The sequence below is a fragment of the Lasioglossum baleicum genome, chromosome 1 (genome assembly GCF_051020765.1).
Source record: "Lasioglossum baleicum chromosome 1, iyLasBale1, whole genome shotgun sequence".
NCBI classification, from domain to species: Eukaryota; Metazoa; Arthropoda; class Insecta; order Hymenoptera; family Halictidae; genus Lasioglossum; species Lasioglossum baleicum.
Genome location: NC_134929.1, coordinates 10349160 through 10367412, shown reverse-complemented (window position 1 = coordinate 10367412; position 18253 = coordinate 10349160). Strand labels below are relative to the sequence as shown.

Below are 18253 nucleotides of genomic sequence, written 5' to 3'. Positions count from 1 at the left end.
TAACGTTCTTTATAATCATTGCATTTATAGAACAATACATTATGGTACATATACTTTGAGGAACAATACGACCCCTGATACAAGAAGTAAAATTGTCCATAGTTAAGGCACAAAATATAAGCAGATCGGCCCGCAAGCTTTAAAATATCACCAGAAATTGCAGGAATGCAGGAAATCGCGCAGGCAAACATGCATAGATGGGATTGAATACTGGTCAAATTTTATTAACAACTTTACGAGACGTGCTCGCGGGCCGGAATGTTTGCGATCGCGTTTTACAAACGATCCGCAGGATCTGTAGATTCCCGATTGCGCCAGGCGTCCAGCGAATTCGGTCGTTTTATCGCGGAACTGTGCAGAATTCGTTTATCGATGCGTAAACTCGGCTGTTTCGCGCGAATTAAACAACTCGCCGCGCTGGTTTCGAAACGTGTCCATTCGATCGGCTAAAACCTTTACCAACCTGTCAATTTTTCGGTATTAATCCATAAACTCTCGATTTTTAATCATTATTGTTATCATTGAACGATTTTGTAGGATCCGAAAACAATGGAAACCGAGCAGAAAGTAATTCTACATTGAATATTATAAAAGGTCTGTCCATAAAAATGAATACCAGACATTTAAAAAATTTCAAAATCCAAAGAAATAATTTACAGAGTGCTTGATCCAAGGTAGAAGCCTGAAAAATCGAATTACGAGATTCTACGTCATCGATTTGCTGTTCTTTTCTACGTTCGGCACGGTCACAAAAAAATAGTAGAACTACACGATCTAAGAAACAGCACGGACCGGAAAGTTTTTCTCGGGTTAAGGCTTTTATCTTATGTGAACGTGTCGTTGACCATCGCGGAACAATAGTTTCCAAAGCAGATAATAGAAACAATTGAATCCTCCTCATTGTAATTGTTGGATACCTAATGTGTACGATCTTTATGCATTTATAGAAAAATTGAGTAGATTAAATTCAAAATTGTGGGGGAATTTACAAAATTGAAGATGTACATGTATACAGGGCGATTCTGGAAACTGGGCTAAGTTACAAAAATGTGGTGGAGGAAAAAATCAGATGTCATAATACGTCCTAACTTGCTATGACCTTATTTTTTATGTGGACGCATCGACGCACCCGCTAGCTGCAATTGCACTTTATTCTTTGAGGAATTGATTTTGCGGCGGCGGATATTGCGTCCGCGGTTGCCAATTCGGAATATACATACATAGAGATTGTCGAAACGCTATCGCGCGATATTCAACCCCCGCCCCCCTCCCCGAAAGATAATATTCAACGTTAAAAGGAGCGGGAATGCAATTTTTGTTTGAGCGGACGATAGCAGCGCGGAACCGTTCTGATTCGATATTTGAATTGATTTTGGGAGTTAAGTGATTGCTCTCGACACAATTCCACGCGAAAGCAATTTCGTTAGCGCTCTCTGAAGTTGATAAAACAGTCGTGAGCACGGTTTTCAAGGGGCGGCGCGTTCGAGCAAGGGGATGAACGGGGGTTGTAAACTCGAGCCGCCCCTTCGCGACACACTTACATGTAAGTTGGATGGGTAAATAAACTTTAAATTATTCAGGCGTTTCGTTAATTCCGGAACGTAGAAATTCGACTGTTTTCCGTTGAACGAAGCCAGCGTTCGACTTCGAAGTTACACGAGAAACCCGTATGTATGTTCGTTCGTTTGTCTTTACTGTTATTGAAATTTAAAAGAAAAAAACATTCTCCTATCTAGGAGATCGTTGTTATAGGAAATGAAACTTTAATGTTCTGCAAACTGGAAATAAAATGAAATTGCTTCACCCTGTTTAAGAGTCGTATCAATCCAATCAGAAAACTAGTATGCAAATTACTATGGTAATGCTCTTTTCTTTGATTCGTTAGAAATTAACTCCTTGGAGGGGACATTCGTTTTTCTTAGATTGTACAGTTCCCGTTTTTTTAGATCAAGGCATCATTGTATTTAGTTGTGACTCGATGCAAATGAAGATAATTGTGGTTAAATGAAAAATATTTAGAGCCAACGATCTTATAAATAATTTGTTGTATATGACCAAACGAATTTCTGTTACGATCCATGTCAAACTTCTTGATAATTAGGCGAGCACTTTCCCAGTAATGATTCCAAAATTTGGAATCTGAGACAGCGTTCAATTTCGCGTTTCCCCGCAGATTATGCTAGCTCGACGAACTGCGTAATGAAATTGAACTCTCGTTATTCCGCATTAAAACTCACCGATAACTGAGAAAACAATAGCAGACTCGACGTTATCTCGCTCGACCTCGCTTGGAACGGGCTCGTTCGCTATTTCCCCCAGAAGCTTGCTATATCCTCGTTAAAGTACGAGAGGGAAGCGGATCTAACGTCGGTAACGTTCGTGCCAAATACAATTTTACGTTCAATCGGCGAAAACGGTGCATGTATTAGGTCGTTCGGAAAGTAATTTCGTTTTTCGTGTAGAAATGGCATTGCTTCAATTTGTTATTACTAGAGGTGTGCGATAATATTCGGGAATTCCCGGATTTTTTCGGGATTCCCGGGAGTATTCGGGTTTACCGTGAATTTTTTCGCGATTTCTGATACTTTACGGCTGTAAGGAATATGTCCCATATACCCGTCCCGGTCTCGCACACCTCTAGTTATTACTCAACCTTATTTTAAATCGCAAAATCATGTGTATATCTTCACAGCTGACATTTCGGACGTCATTTTCTGCCTTGTGGTACTTTCTAACATTTCAGGTATTTTTTTTTGTCAATGCATCAAATATAAAAAATCAAAGTACGCATTTCCATCACCTGTTATTTTTTCATTACCACGGGGGTAAAAATGCAGTGCACAAAAGAAAAAGTTGTGTGCTGTTTAAAGAGAGTGTGTACCATCGGATTATCATTTCTTTCGATTTTTTAATTACTTTTTATGCGGTACAAAGTGTATTTGAAATGTTATAAAACTTATTCTAAATAGTAAAAAAAGTGGCTTCCGATTTCACTTGAGAAAACGAGGTGACTTTTCGAACGACGCAGTAGAACGCATTCGTGTCGTGAAACTCGGTTTCAACGCGGCAATTTTCTAAGTTGAAATCTTCAACGGTGCAAATCTCAGGCTTGCAATAACAAGCCCGCGAGCGATTTGCTGGACCGAATAAGCTCCCAGCGAGGACTCGAGGGCTTCGGACAAGTTAACTAGATCAATTCCGGGATCCGGCCGAATCAGAGGCTGAACCTTTCCGCTGACGTCCGCGGGTTCCTGTTGTCGCGAAGATCCTCGAGACATCCGCTTACGATCATCCGAAGCGGTGTCAGCGAGTTAGGCTGCTCAACCTTCTCCTCCACCTATCTGGTCGTTTCATAAATATCTTCTTGACGCTAATTTCTGGCGCAAACATCAAGACTTCCAATTTCATTTGAGTTTCCATTCAAACAACATGCGTAAACACGTCTGTGCACAAACAGAAAACTGGTTCACATACAAACACATACATTGAAGAACTGTAAACATACTTTTCAATATTATATGAACGACGAGAGCTTCAGCATAATTCACTGGTTTATTTATCAATTTTTTTGAAACATATTTTTGGAGGTACTTCTTGTACACACGTTAATGTACGTATTTTTCTGTTACTTTTCAATTAATGGTTGCAAGTAAACTGCGGATTTTATGAATTCATGACGAAAATGCATGCGTACAATTTAAAGCAGTGGACATGTTAAAAATATTTCAGGACATCAATGTATTAGATTCAGCTAAATGCAAAGAATACAATTTTTATTTGGCTCCTGTGTCCTGCGATCAATGCGAACATTTTTTATTTTGCATACAAATCCGCAATATAGCTGTAATAGTAACTGGAAGTGATAGTGTCAAGCTTGGAAATCAGCTTGATTATGTATGGAACAACCCGAAATTTATCGACTAGTGCGTCTATCTAACCCGAAGACGATGTCCTCGTTTTCACGACGCCTCGAGGACCGAATTTGGGGGATGGTCTCGCGCAGTAAATGACCGGGCCGTTGTCGCCAGAGTGTCTGACCCTCTTATCGGGCAGCTCCTCTTTCGTAAATTCTGGGGATTCGCCTGTGGATCGAGCTCGACTATATTTCACGGGAGCGGCGTCCTTTTCTTCTATTCTTCCGTCTCGCGATTCCGCGACGGGTCCTCGCAGAGGGTCGAACAAACGTTGAAAAATGGCCGGCACCGTATTCGGAATGTTTTCGATGGACTGTTGAGCGTCCGGGAAAATTAACAATCAGCTTTCAGAGAAAGTTTTAACGAGAAATATCGGTTACGAACTCGATTCTCGAAGAATAGATTTTCACAGGGTCATTAGAGTCGGTCAAAGTACTCCGATGAAATTTTCATATTGTGGAAAATGCTGTTAGAAGCCACGTTAAACGAATGAAATGTGAGTAAAAATCGACAATCGAAATCAATCAAATGGAGAATCATGTAAAAGCAAATTAGACGTGTCAGAAATATGTATGAGAAATATTTGTGTAAAAACGTGACGTATCAAAAGAGATCGACGAGTAAAAGAGAAAGGGATGGAATATTATCCTAGGATATTTTCCTATTTAAACACACACACACATTTTATGCAGCTCTGGTCAACGACCCAGAACCCCTGCCCTCACCCTTAGCTGACTGGAATGATCGGAAGCGAGATCGAAGTTCTTTCATCTCTCGGGGAAAAAAAAGGGACGTGCGGAAGTCGAGCGATTTCCCTCGGACCAGATTGTATCCACGCACGGAAGGCGGATAAAACGATCATCGATCGCGCAGAAGTATCACTTGCGATCATTTATAAAGCTGAATACTTCACCTTCCTCATCTAATAATATTCGCCGTTATTATCAATTTATGCAAATTAAGCAGTCTATAGGATTTGCACTCCAAATTTACCCTTGTGCAAGTCAATTTCACCCATTAAGAATATTTAAAATTAATTATTTATTAATTCAGATTAAATTATATATTTATTTAGACATATACGTGAACGGTGCCATTACTGCCAGGGAAACATATGTATGTATGCTCAATACGCTTCAATAAATACATATGTACTTTCATTTTGAAAATTTATTAATCAGAGAATGACCGTAATTAATATACATATCTACACACAGTTATTAATGAATTGGTAATTAGTAGACTGCGGATCTTTATGCAAAATAAAGAATGTTTGCATTGATTGACAATTTCATTCTTCTTTTAATTATCGTATTAAGGTGAAGTTAATACACTGGTGGCCTTGAATCTTTTTAATACCTCCATTGTTTTAAATTGTACGTACCCATTTTTGTCATAAATGCATAAAATCCTCAGTCTAGTATTTAGTTTTAAATGAGTGTTGGATGTACATCTTTGCAATAAATGATATTTTGAATTTTTTAGAAGAAACTTAGATTCTCAATTAAAAATACTGTATTTGTAAAAGGTTTTGAAATTGATTTGCAAAAGGGTATATTTGGAGTGCAGAACCTGTATTTTTTATTACACTATGCGCTGACCGATTTTTCTATTTCTAAGTCAAACGATTTTATTGAAATTCGGTAGAACGAGAAAGTTTAATTTTTTCGAAAATAGATGAAAGATACGCAGTATGTGTTTTGATTGACGTGACAGAGGATGTATTTCAAAGGGGAGAATGCGAATGTCGTGGCATGTCTAGTCGGCAGGATTTCACGATTGCTTGGGACACGATTACGTGCATGTAATTAATTAGCGACGGCCCACGGTTTTGCTATTAAATTATGACTACATCGTGCGGCTAGTCGAACAACGTGCGGTCCGAAATTTGAGCGGACCTCGTCCCGCAACAATGGGGCTGTTGCGGAATCTGGACACGGTAATGGGAATCATAATTCAAAGACATCGGATGCCATAACATAATGGCTCGATCAATACAGCCCTGGAAAGAATCATCGAATATTTCCTCTTTCGTGAATTCGGTGTGATCGCTATTTTACTAACTTCTCAGACGTTATTTGAACACTTCCAATTTTACTGGAAAAATGTAACTAAAGATGCATGATATCCGCTTTAAAAATGTTTCATGGAGAAAATTTCTCGTGTCAAAGAATTTCTGCGACACTATAGTGGATTTTTATTATACAAATTCTGTGTACAGCAAGTAATGTATTATAATTCCCTTGTTAAAATTTTTTTAATAAGTTCGAAGTAAAGTTAAAGACCATGATTAACTTTCGTGCAGGGCTTACGCCATTGTGCCGTACATTATTACGGTTAGTATAGACTAAAAATAAAGTGTAAATAGCGAAAAATAACTGTGTTCCGGAACCATTAAACGGGAATAAACGATATGGTTATAATCGTGCTCTAATCCAGTCGAATCACTGTATTTTATAAAATTTTCGCAAGAGATTCTTTCGGTAGAACGGGTTTTTAAGCCGATCGGAATTTTCGTCCCGGCCGCGGACGTTGATTCACTTTCATCTGCTTTGTACGGTGTTCCATCTTTGCGTGAAAAACCGGACCCCGGCTAATTAACCTTTCCATACATTTCACAACCGACTCACCGTACCGCACGGACGGATAAAACGCAGGAGTTGCTTTTTCAGTAAATTTTTCGTCATTTAAAAAACGTGACCGGTGGCGACGAGAACACGAGAGCGTCGGCCCGCTTTTGTGCCGGCCATTTTGCGTTTTTTAACGGCCGAGTAGCCGTGTAAAATTTGCTCGATCCAGCTTTTCGCCTGTAATTCGTTTATTTGTTACTGGAACGGGCAATATGGCCTTTGGCGCGCCATCAAACCCAAGATAATTGGATGGAGAACGGTGGTGCACAATGCAATTAATAAAAAATATAATGCCACTTTTATCGGAGACGCTAATGCTGTTTTTATGGATTCCAGCTTCTGGGATAAATATTTCATTCATGCAATTTTGCGTCTATAAATTCCCTTCGCTGATAGATAAGTATATTGCTTGTAAAGCGACAGGGAAATTATGAATTATACATTTTTATAGATAATTGTTTAACGACAACATTTCTGGTTTTCATGTTGTTTTTTGTAGCTACACATTACTAGTTTTTTAAGAAGCAACTGCAATTTTTGCTCAATCACTTTGAAATTATTCAACAACGCATAGAGGTCAACTATGAATGTTATAATTCATAGAAATCTTCAGTATGTAAGAGTTTGAGCACAGCTACAAAGAAATTTAATTCTTAAAAGGCATAACACACATCGTCCAAAGGAGTTCGTCGATAAAATATAAAATACATATATAAATAAACGAATCAATGTTTTCCAATGAAGCAAATACACATTGAAATACCACTGAATATTTCCGATACTATTCGCACATTAATTTCTCGTGTAAATACACAAGTCAGGTAATCATTGTTGAATGAAAATGAATGTTTCAGAAGCAATTACAACATAAAAAGTAGGATTCAAGGGTTCTGCAGTGTTTAAACAAATTCATTGTGTTCCAGCATTCGCCTCTGTATTTTTGAAATACTATGTTAGTGTAATCTGCTTCTGCAGATAATGTCCGCCAATCGCCGTGGTGAATCGTGAATGAAGATGTTTCATATTTTCTCGTCTTATTCGCGCGTATCGAGTTGACAATAGCATCCGCATTTAGCCGAGATAATCTCTCCCGGTGCCTTGGCCATAAACAGAATCGATACAATCATCAACACCATAACAAACAGTTGGTTCCGCCAAATTCCATCGAGGAGGAGGCACGAGCAGTGTCCGCCCTCTTCAAAGAGGAAATTCGCATGCTCGCGAATCGATCGCCCGGCAAATAGACCCGCATCATGTCTGTCGTTCGCGCGTAAATTACCGATACTGACCGGTACGTAATTCCAGACGGATCTATGTATTTCGGCCGCTCGATCGCCAGCATCCGATCATTACGCGTGCTGGGTCCCCGAACTGGGTCGAACTCGATAAACTTTTACGCGGCTCGAATAACAGCTCATTTCATAACTTATAGCATTTTTAGAACGTCTCCTAACATTTTCGCACACATGTGCTCAAGGCATACACATAATTTGAGTCCTGGTAAAGTACTCTTTGTGATATATCGTTAGACAAGCGGATCTTTATGCAAAATAACAAATTTTCTACATGACAACAATTTGGAGTAAGATGGACATTTATTTTCTTTCTTAAAATGTTAATATGTTTAATAACTTGAAAATAATACAACAGTATCTGAAAATTCTTCTAATGTTTTTACTGTTTTAAATTACACCTACTCATTTTTATCATAAACGTATATAAAATCCGCTGTCTACATATCATGACTACTTTAAAAAACACGATTAAATCGTCAGCCTCTGACGCGTCACACGAAGCGTTGTATAAATTCGTAATTTTCTCTCAGCAGGTCCGCAAAATCAATTTTTCTTACATAAATCGAACGTAATACTCTCAGTAAAATAAGTCTCCGTACACCCTTTAAAACAGAATAACTTTTTTATAATTATACCAAATGTGTGACCTGATGTTTTGTAAGTAATTAGAAGCATTGGTTTACTGAATTACGTGCAAAAAATATTTTCTAAAAATTACAATTTACAAGGTTACATGCAAAAATAAAATAGGTACTTTTTAAAACTTTTTGATTTGGGCCCTTAATACAAATTTAAAATATATGGTTTGTAGATCTATAGTAGTTACACACCTGCTGAAAATTAAAAATGGCGAAAATACGACTTTTGATCAGTTTCTGCTTAAAATCCACAGAATCGTATATCTTTCGCTGTGCGTTTCGATTTTTCCTGCGTCAACCGATTTCCATGAAATTTTCAGCATGTGTATAACTAACATAGATCTACAAAACATATATTTTAAACTTTCATTAAGGACCCAAATAAAAAGTAAACCAATGCTTGATTGTTTGGTACAATTATGAAAAAGTTATTCTGTTTTAAAGGGTGTACGAAGACTTATTTTACTGAGTGTACATTAGAAACAAAGCTTCTCAAAGACAAGTACTGTTTCCCTCTTTGTATTAGTTCCTTCTTTTGTAAACTTGATATAGAAGGTCTGAAAATAATTTATAATTTTCTCAAACAATGTTCCCTAAGAATTTAGAAACAATGTAACACCTATGTAAAGTAAGCTAAATATAATAATATTGTACTTGCTATACAAATCCACTTGCTTCAAAGCAATAATAAATAAGTAAATAAATAAATAAATCGATAGTACAACATTCTAACAACGCGCTGTCAATATTTTATAATTCTGTGAGAAAAAAATTGATTTTTCGGACCTGTTGCACTAGAATTCCCTAAACGAGCGTATGGGATCCCTTTAACGGCCGAGTAAATTGTCGGCTCGGTTCACCGGCGAATTCCTCCGGTCTCTCCCGTTTAAAATTCACGTCGCGGCTGCAGAAGGGAGCTCAGAACGCAAGGAGAAAGTGAAACGAGCTTAAGGCGACCCCGAGTATCGCGTATCCTCGCGAATCTCGCGCGAGCGATAGCTACGCCTCGCTGATTTTAATTCGTCGACGCTATGTAACGGGCTGCGTGAAAACAACCGTCCGCCGAGAAATTGCACGTGATCCCCGCGATTCCAGACTCCACGAGTATTCGCGCAGATCATCGTTAAAGGTATTTTACTGCCCGCTCGTTAACGTGGATATTAATCGGGGCGGTCCCGCTTTGGTCGCGCGGCTTCCACGCGTAAATAATCGCGGATGATAATTGCCGGGCACCGTTTCACTCGAGTCGCGGGTTTTTATGCGAATGCAAATTTTCTGCGTTGCCTCGGAAATCAGGGATCAGCAGATACTTTAATGCTTTCGGTGATTAAAGAGAAAATAAGGATCTAAAGAAAATCAACTCTTTCTGGTATACAGTAAATTGTTTGTAAACTTGATCTAAGGAACATCCTCGGGCCCATGCTGTTTCTTGGATCGTGTAGTTTCAGACCCGGGCAGATTCTTCCCCGCTGCGCTGTGGTGTTACGACTCCTAATACTTTTTTTCCACCTCTTATACTTCTTATATATAATTCATAATTACACTGTACTTTAAGTCGAATTAATTCAATACAAATATCATTAAATTACTTTGTAATTATAATACGTGAAGTAATTCAATCGTAATTTAACACAACTCTGCCAGGCTTGGTGATAAACACTGTCATCTGTTCGTTACCACCTGTTGAAAATTTGTTGTTTTCTTTTTTATTCGAAAAATAATTCTCTCACGTTATTGTGTCGTAATACCCACAACATGAACCGTGCGGTCTATGGCGCACTGCCTACCGTCAATTGAATAACTAAATACAATTCACATCATTTGTGTAGTGTCATTTTAATAAGAACCATGTGAATTCAGATTTTTCTGTCTTTACCGGATACTAAACATTTCATAAGCTCTTGAAAGGTGATGGTAACCTCCAGACGCTTATCGGTTAAATTAGACCCGCTCAACGAACGAGGATATTAATCGTAAAACAGTGCAGAATATATCTAACATTTGCCACTGTCACCTGCGCCGGTCTGTGTGTATCACGTTGTGTCGTGCACGTGCTCTGTATTGACTTTCCGCGCCAGAAATAGTGATCGGTTGCTATTTTAGCGCGCAAATGTGTCATAAAGTGGTAATGTGCCACTGGCCTCCTCCTCGTCAATCGTACATGAGCCAGCCGTCATATTGGCTCTGCGCGGTTCGTTTCCTCTTCTTTCTCATTTTCGCAGACAACCATTCGTTATTTCGCCATCCCCTAATCGAACGCCGCTTTCCCCCCTTTAAGGGCCAATTATTGCAATTCATCGCACGTCCCTGTGACGCGAGTTTATCGTGCATGATTTTATAGAAAATGTTGCATCTGTTGTCGTCATTGTCACTAATGCAATTGTTATTAAACTGTGGACCTTTATGCAAAATAAAAATTGTCTGTGTTAATTGCAACACACAGGAAGTAAGGTAAAACCACTAATAGTGGACCAGTTGAAAAAATACTTCGCGTGAATAATAATAAGTGCCTTTTATCCTTCATTAAATAGAGAGAATTCAATTGTAATTGAACACTGTAATAAATTTTCATTACAGGCACAGATAAAAAATTTCAGGATCGTTAACTTTACTTCTTCCTTCGCAATTGCGATCAATAACAATTTTAAAAAAGAATTATTTTCAGATTAGCTACTAAATTAATCCTTCTAGTGTCTCATAAAAAAAATTCAGGCTGTTGGATTCAATTGTGAAAAAGTTATTCGGTTTTAAATCTGTGTACAAATACTTCGTACACCCACTGTGGATATTTATTTCTTTTTTTAAATACTACAATGACAGATTTTGTTCCCTCGTGGACGGATTTCAGGAGCCCGCCATCAAAGTCAGATTTTATTTTCAGTCACCATGTATGCGCCGACGAATGCGTAACATTTCGACGCGGATTGCGTAAACCACGGCGAGAAAGTCGTGAAATTCGGGCGTGTAAAGTGCTGCTGCAACCTTTTACATAACTGGTACTCGAACGACCGACGAAGCACTGCACATCGTTCCTTGTTTTTGCTCTCGAATCGAGAGACCGACGCGTGTTCGTCGCGAAATCCTCCACCGATACCGGTGTTCGTGAGAGAAACGACGTAACTACGCCAATATATGTATGTACATCTACGTTACGACACATCATTTGCACGATGCCAATAGGCCGCCATATTTTAAAAAGATTCTCGAATAATACCTCACCAACAGGATAAAAACAAAACCGAACATTACCCATGAAAAATGTTAACGAGCTTCAAAAACGTGTAATTATCTTTCATGTAATCTGACTGACAGAGCCGGTTCAAAAAACCACAATGTGAATCATTAACACGTTCGCTACGAACCTCATACATATGCAGCGACTACGAGTTTGCATATCACGTAAAGAAAATTGAATTAATTTCGTGCATGTTATTTTAATATTTGAATTTCCCAGGTTGATTTGATGCCTGTCGAAGCGATCTCGTTCAAATGAAAATTGGAAAATTAAAGTTTACAGGGTCTAACCAACCTCCGATTACTGCACTGATTACACTGATTACTGCACTGCAGATCTCGTTAAACGAAAATGTGTTCCATCTTTTAATAATTTTGAAAATTCTTGCAATGTCATCACACCCATTTGTTTTCGTCACAAATGCGATCGAGTTTGTTACGAAATATAATTGATTTAAAATAGGAAAAATTATAAGAGAATCTGCGATTTAAATGAATCGCAAACACTAAATTCAAAGATTTTCACATCTTACAGGCACAGATGGAGAAATTAAAAAAACGTGACTTTTACTTTATCCTTCGAGATTGTGAACAATAACAATTTAAAAAATAAATTATTTACACATCAGCTAATCCTTCTATAGCGTCTCAAAAAAATTCAAGCTGTTGGGTCGAAGTTTGAAAAAGTTATTCGTTTTTGAAAGAATACTTTGTACACCCCCACTGTACATGTATAAATTATTCTATAACCCTTGGGCTACTCCGAATTGTACAAAAATATGGAGTTTTGCGAATTGTAACTCGGTTATTGAAAATAGAACAAATCGGTGTAGATGCAAAGTGCAACGAGGTCACAAAAAATTGTAGAACTGCGCGATCTAAGAATCGTTTTTCTTAGATCAAGGCTTTACCATAATTCGGCCCAGCTACTAGATACACCGTGTGTACAGCCTTTGTACAATGTTACTAGTAAAGCTTTTAGGTCTTATTAGGGGAAATTCGATGGTTTGTTGTTCTACATATTAGACACGATGCTTTCGTTCGTTAAAAAGAGACAATTTTCTGTGAAACTATTTGGACGCATTCATTGGGCGAAATTGCATTGAAAATTGGCGGAAAGTCGAAAGAGATAACAGATCGTAAAATGGATTGTCTCGGTGCAATTAATCAACTTCGGGGGGCTGAAATTCGACGGGCCCTCGGGGCTGGAAATCCCGAAAACTCGGCGCGCAATTCCCATCGATCCCAGCGCGCAGGCCGGTCCGGGCCGTCGAATTCGCGCCTCGAAATTACCATGCCCGTTCACCGGATCGAGTGCCTCAATTACGCTCGTTGACGTCCGAAGAGCCACCCCCGGGCCGCGCATCAACCACTCTCGACCCTCGATTACTCTGCCAAACAATGTCGCCGAGGGGTTCGCTTTTGTTCGCGTATGAATTTTCATCCGACCGCGTGGCGATCTTCGTTGGTTCCGACTTACGGTGGAACGGAGAAAGATGAACAAAAAAAGCTGATATTCTTTCCCGTACTACCTCGAAAATTGAATGTTCCAATTTTCCGAACACCTACAACATTCCAGAACTAAAACGAATTCTTATCGTGCACGTGGGAGGAACGCCTCACAATTTTTCTTGACGATTTGTTCCGTCGATTTTTCCCGAATATTTGAACGCAGTAATTGTCACGTGGATAAGCAAGCAATTAGTATTACGTTGGCAAATAAGTTCGTTCGGTTTTTTAGAGTGGAATAAATCACAAAAACCGAACGAACTTATTTGCCAACCGAATATATCAACCGCGTGCGCGTGGCGATTTCGTTCGATCATCTCGATATTGCGGCGAGAGAAACATGAAAAAGAAAGAAGGATCGCCGACGTTGAAGAAGAAGTAGAAGAGCGGGGAGAGTTTAGGAGAACGAAGAGGGATGAAAGGATCGTAGAACGAGGGTATGACGGCCGGCATGCGTCGCGTCCCGCTCGGAACACATTTTCCAAGCCGATACGCTTTCCCTCACCCTTTTGTCAAACGCGCAGGCCACCCTATTGCGCGATGCCCTCCTCGCCCTTCGTCGCCACGGCGGTGTTTCCCTTTCTCCAGCGGCTTCCTGCCTCCTCTCGCCGCCTCTGGAAATAGTATAGTCTATAGTCGCCGCAAAACGACTCCCCGTGCTCCGTGTCCGCGCGATTATCAGACTCGCGGCTCACCTCCTTCTTCGCGCGTCCTATAATCGCGACACGTGCTTCCGTCCGGGCCCGACGAACGAACCCAGTGAACCTGTGCCGCCGAGAGATTATTATGTTCCTCGTCGGAGTACACCGCCCTCGCACGCAATGAGCATCGCGCAATTACACGCTGTGCAGAGTTAATTATGGTGCGGTCCGCGCGAGCGCCTCTTGGGGGTTGTTGCTCCGGTGGGAAAATTTGAAAAATTTGCTTGGGAACCTCGGTTTGTCATTTTGGCAAGGTTCGAGTATCTGGTGATGGTTTAAACAATCGTAAATTGTGTGGTGGCTTAGAATTTTTGTTCGAGTTCGAGATGGGTGTTGGTCCGGTGGGAAACTTTGAAAAATTCGCTCGAGAACTTCGGTTTTATAGCTGCGTTGAATGTTAGTAGAGGGACGTGTAGGTACGGTGAATTGTCATTTTGTCAGGATTGGAATACGTAATGAGCGTTTGAAACATCGTTGACTGTCCTGTGTAGTGAATCGTAAGTTTTGTTAGACTTGGAATATGAAGAGAGGATCCTTGAGATGAATATGGATTAGTTGGCGGTTGTTGCTCTGCACGGTCAAACGTTATTTAGAATAAAGTGTAGACAGTGTGGATCGTAATTTTGAAGGGTTGAATGCGTAGTGACAACCTGAACAATTTTGCTACCCTGCGTAGTGTATTGTAAAGTATAAAGAGGATCTCTGACGAGTATGAATTAGTAAATATTGAACGTTGTTAAAATAACGTGTCGATCTAGTGAGTGCTATTTCAGCAGGGTTGAAATGCCTGGTGTCAATTTGAAAAATTGTAGACTGTTTTGCACAGTGAATTGTAATTTTTGTTAAAGCTGATGTAGATGAGGATCCTCGATGAGTATGAATCAGTGAATATTGTTAGAATGGGATGTGGATGTATAGTGAATCGTTATTTTGTCAGGATGTGAATAGCAAGTGACAATTAATGAAATTATAAAAATCGTAGGCCACCCTACGCAGTGGGCTATAATTTTCGTTAGCGTTGGAGTATGTAGAAGAGGATCCCCGGTGAGTACGGATCAGTGCAGCCCGACTGTGGTATTTTCAAGTGGTCTGAGATTTTAAGTTATTAATAAACGGTGCTCTTTGTGCCATCCGAGACATTATAGTATAATTAAATGTAACAATGTTCGGTTCAATGACTGTGAGAATGAAAGATAAAGGGAATACTAAGTCGAGCGTAAAGAACGAGTTAATTCATATTCCTCGGTTGCTTAATTCCGGATGGAATTTCTTATCTTCTATTTTTAACTGTTCTTCCTTCAAAGAGACAGCGACTCGCCGTGATCGAAAGAACTACCCCCTCACGTAAAGTTTTATTTTGTATCTTACAGATTCCTTGCATAAACGCGCGTGGCACATGTGTGAACTAGATTATAATACTCTGAGCTGTTTAAACGTTTTCAAGTGGATAGGTCGACACCTTGAAAAATGTTTAAAGTCCTCCTCACGATTATCAGATTCGAAACTTCACGGGTTTGTTCGCAAGAATGGCGAGTCTGGAGAAAATGTTTGCAGAGCCCTGATCCGCCATTAATCGATACTGTTTATAGCGAAGTCGATTAAACGAACACGTGTGTCCGTTATCTGTGTAAACTAAAACATGGTGACAACGATTAACAATGAACAATTGCTGTAAAAAAAGAGGAAAAAGTGACGGGAACGGAATATCCATTAGTCTATATGTTAACACGTTTGCTCTCTTTTTTAAACAACCGACCAGTCGAAAAGAAAAGTGTTTATCAAATAGTTCTACTAGAGTTCCATTTAGTAGTGAAACTACTTAAAAAATATATACAACATGCCTAACAAAAGTGAAACGATAAAATTCGTCAGGGGATAAACAATTCTGAACGCTGCACAGTGGGCCGAACGGCAATTCTAGCGACGAATAATGCAAAAATTAAGGGGGTAGACTCGTTTCGAGGATTGCAGTTCTCGATAATGCAAAGATCTTCCAGTAGTGAAAAGCGCTAGATAAACTTTGCGTTACTCGAAGCATAAAGCTGCGCATGTAACTATTTTCATACAGCTGCGTAAACGTAAAAATTGGACGTTTGAGGACAAATTGCGGCCTAGATTGATCTTTTATCTAGCGCTTTGTATTACTAAAATACCCCATCTTTGCATTATCGAGAAATGAGAAATTGCAATACTGGAAACGAGAGTCTACCCCCTTAATTTTGGCATTATTCGTCGCTGGAATTGCCGTATGGCCCATTGTGCGCTGTATCAAATTTTTTTCTGTGAAAAAATAACAGAAATAAATTCTTCCGGGATTGAATGAGTGACCGAGAGTACCGAAGTCCATCCCCTATTTGGAAACGCAATTTCCACGTCGTCGAGAAACATGAGAGCTGACTCGTCGGTGGATATTTCGCCGCGACGTGGCAGTCCGGAACGGGATTTTAATTACGTCTCGTCGTCGATCATCGGGGTCCCGTAAATCACGTGGCTCGATCGCGAACGATGCGCGACAGCCGCATGGCGGACGTTCCTAAAACCCCAGCCAGTGGCTGCCGCGAAACTTCCGGACAGCTAATAAGCGATAACTGATGATTTATTGCGCTACGAGTTCCCACGGTTGTCCCCTGTATTAGGTTTAACAACAAGAAATCCTGATCTAAAATTCAAAGTTCAACACGCCCGGTGTTGTCCACCCCCGCGGGCCGACTACCTCCGGATGATTTACTGCCGCGCCAAGTGGATCCGTATGCACGTCGCACGCGCTCGCTCGCTCGCACTCGTGTCGCCCTCGTTTTCTTAGCTTAGCATACCTGTAAATGCTCGCCACGCGTTATACAAACCGTGCAAAAACGGGAACGGAAAATTTCAATTGCCAGCGTGTCGATAGGCGGCGACGAACCTCGGGGACAGTCCGAGCGGCAAGCGTCCACCGTTCGATTCGTTTAAAAACGAAATTCGCAACGTGCGAATCGGCTAGATTCAAAATCGATCAACAATTTTCTTGGTCCGAATTTTCCGGAACTCTCAACCGGGATTGTTATCGTCGTGTGCGTGAATTGTGAGGCACTGAAACCGGAAAAGTCGGTGACATCTGATTGGTTGTAAGTAGACTGCGAATCTTTATGCAAAATAAAAATTTTCTTCGTGAATTACAAGACAGAGAGCATATAAAAATTTCTTTCTATTTTTAACAGTTTTAATAAATTGAAAATAACATATGGACGTTCTTGAATTGTCTTAATGTTTTTACGGTTTTAAATTACATCCACTCATTTTTGTCATAAATGCATAAAATCCGCAGTGTAGTTATAAGTTACAGAGGGACGACGTGTGTGAATTTTAAAAACTTTCGAAGAAGAAAGTGTCGGAGGGAAAGGAGGTCTGGTTCGTGAGTTACAAGTGTTTGAAACAAAAATTGAATTGATTGCAAGATACAGGAGCTACGTTTATTTCTCTTCTTAACCGTTTGAATCGGTTGAAAATAGTCAGTAGATACACGTAAGTAAAGGGTCTTCCGAAGAAACGGATTCGTCCAGTCCATTTTGCCTCCTCCTGTTTCTTAGATCGCGTAGTTCTACTATTTTTCTTTGATCTCGCCGATCGTGAGTCATTTCTTTATCTCGTTTAATCGAGTTCACTTCATACATTTTGCCTCTCACTCATCATGTCTCTTTCTCGTTTTTATCACACCTATCGACACATTAATTAATATAGAAGAATTTGCTAATGACAGCAGTCTCTGCTACCCCGTGAACCTTTATCAAGCGGGAGCATTAACGTGCCGTAAATGGAATCAAAACGGTATCCACCCCTAAGTAACTGCACCGAAGGGTGTTTACGTCATTAATGTCGAGCCACGCTCGCATAGTGAGGCTATCCTCGATAGCGTACGATTTATAATTACTCGGCGTCCCTCGAATTGTTACATAATATGTAGAGTAATATACACGACGACGATGGCGACGACGAATAAGAGGAACAAGAAAACGGTAGAAGAACGGGGGAAAGATATATTACGCGGCGGGAAGAATTCGAAATAAAACCAGTCTCGAACTGGTCGTTCGTCGACGTACGTGACTTCTCGCGTCCAGCTCGTGAAAAAACTCGCAATGCTCCGCAAACGAAACCGAAATGGTATTCGTCCTCGGCTCCGGTTTTTCGGAGATTCGCAAGCGTTAATTATAATCTCTTCCTTTTGCTCGCCCCAACTTCCCGGAAAACCTTTGAACAATTTTTGCCAGTCCTTTTTTCTCGGAACTTCTACCGTACGGAGCTACACACTTGAATATTCCGAGGACGTGTCTACACAAAGAAAATTATAATGCGTTT

General features: G+C 40.0%; 1 protein-coding gene across 8 annotated transcripts in view; it reads left to right on the top strand.

Moving 5' to 3' along the window:
• The window catches only part of LOC143210520 (ras-related protein Rab-37), a 138172-nt gene that overhangs the window by 86776 nt on the left and 33143 nt on the right, over nt 1-18253 (top strand). The window contains exon 1 of one of the 8 annotated variants that reach the window (XM_076427468.1): nt 2700-14965. The exons of 6 other annotated variants lie outside the window; for them this stretch is intronic. The gene's annotated coding sequence lies outside the window, so the exon portion shown is untranslated. Of the gene's footprint in view, nt 1-2699; nt 17423-18253 lie in introns of those variants that run through there. One more of the 8 variants, XM_076427460.1, reaches the window with a different exon arrangement.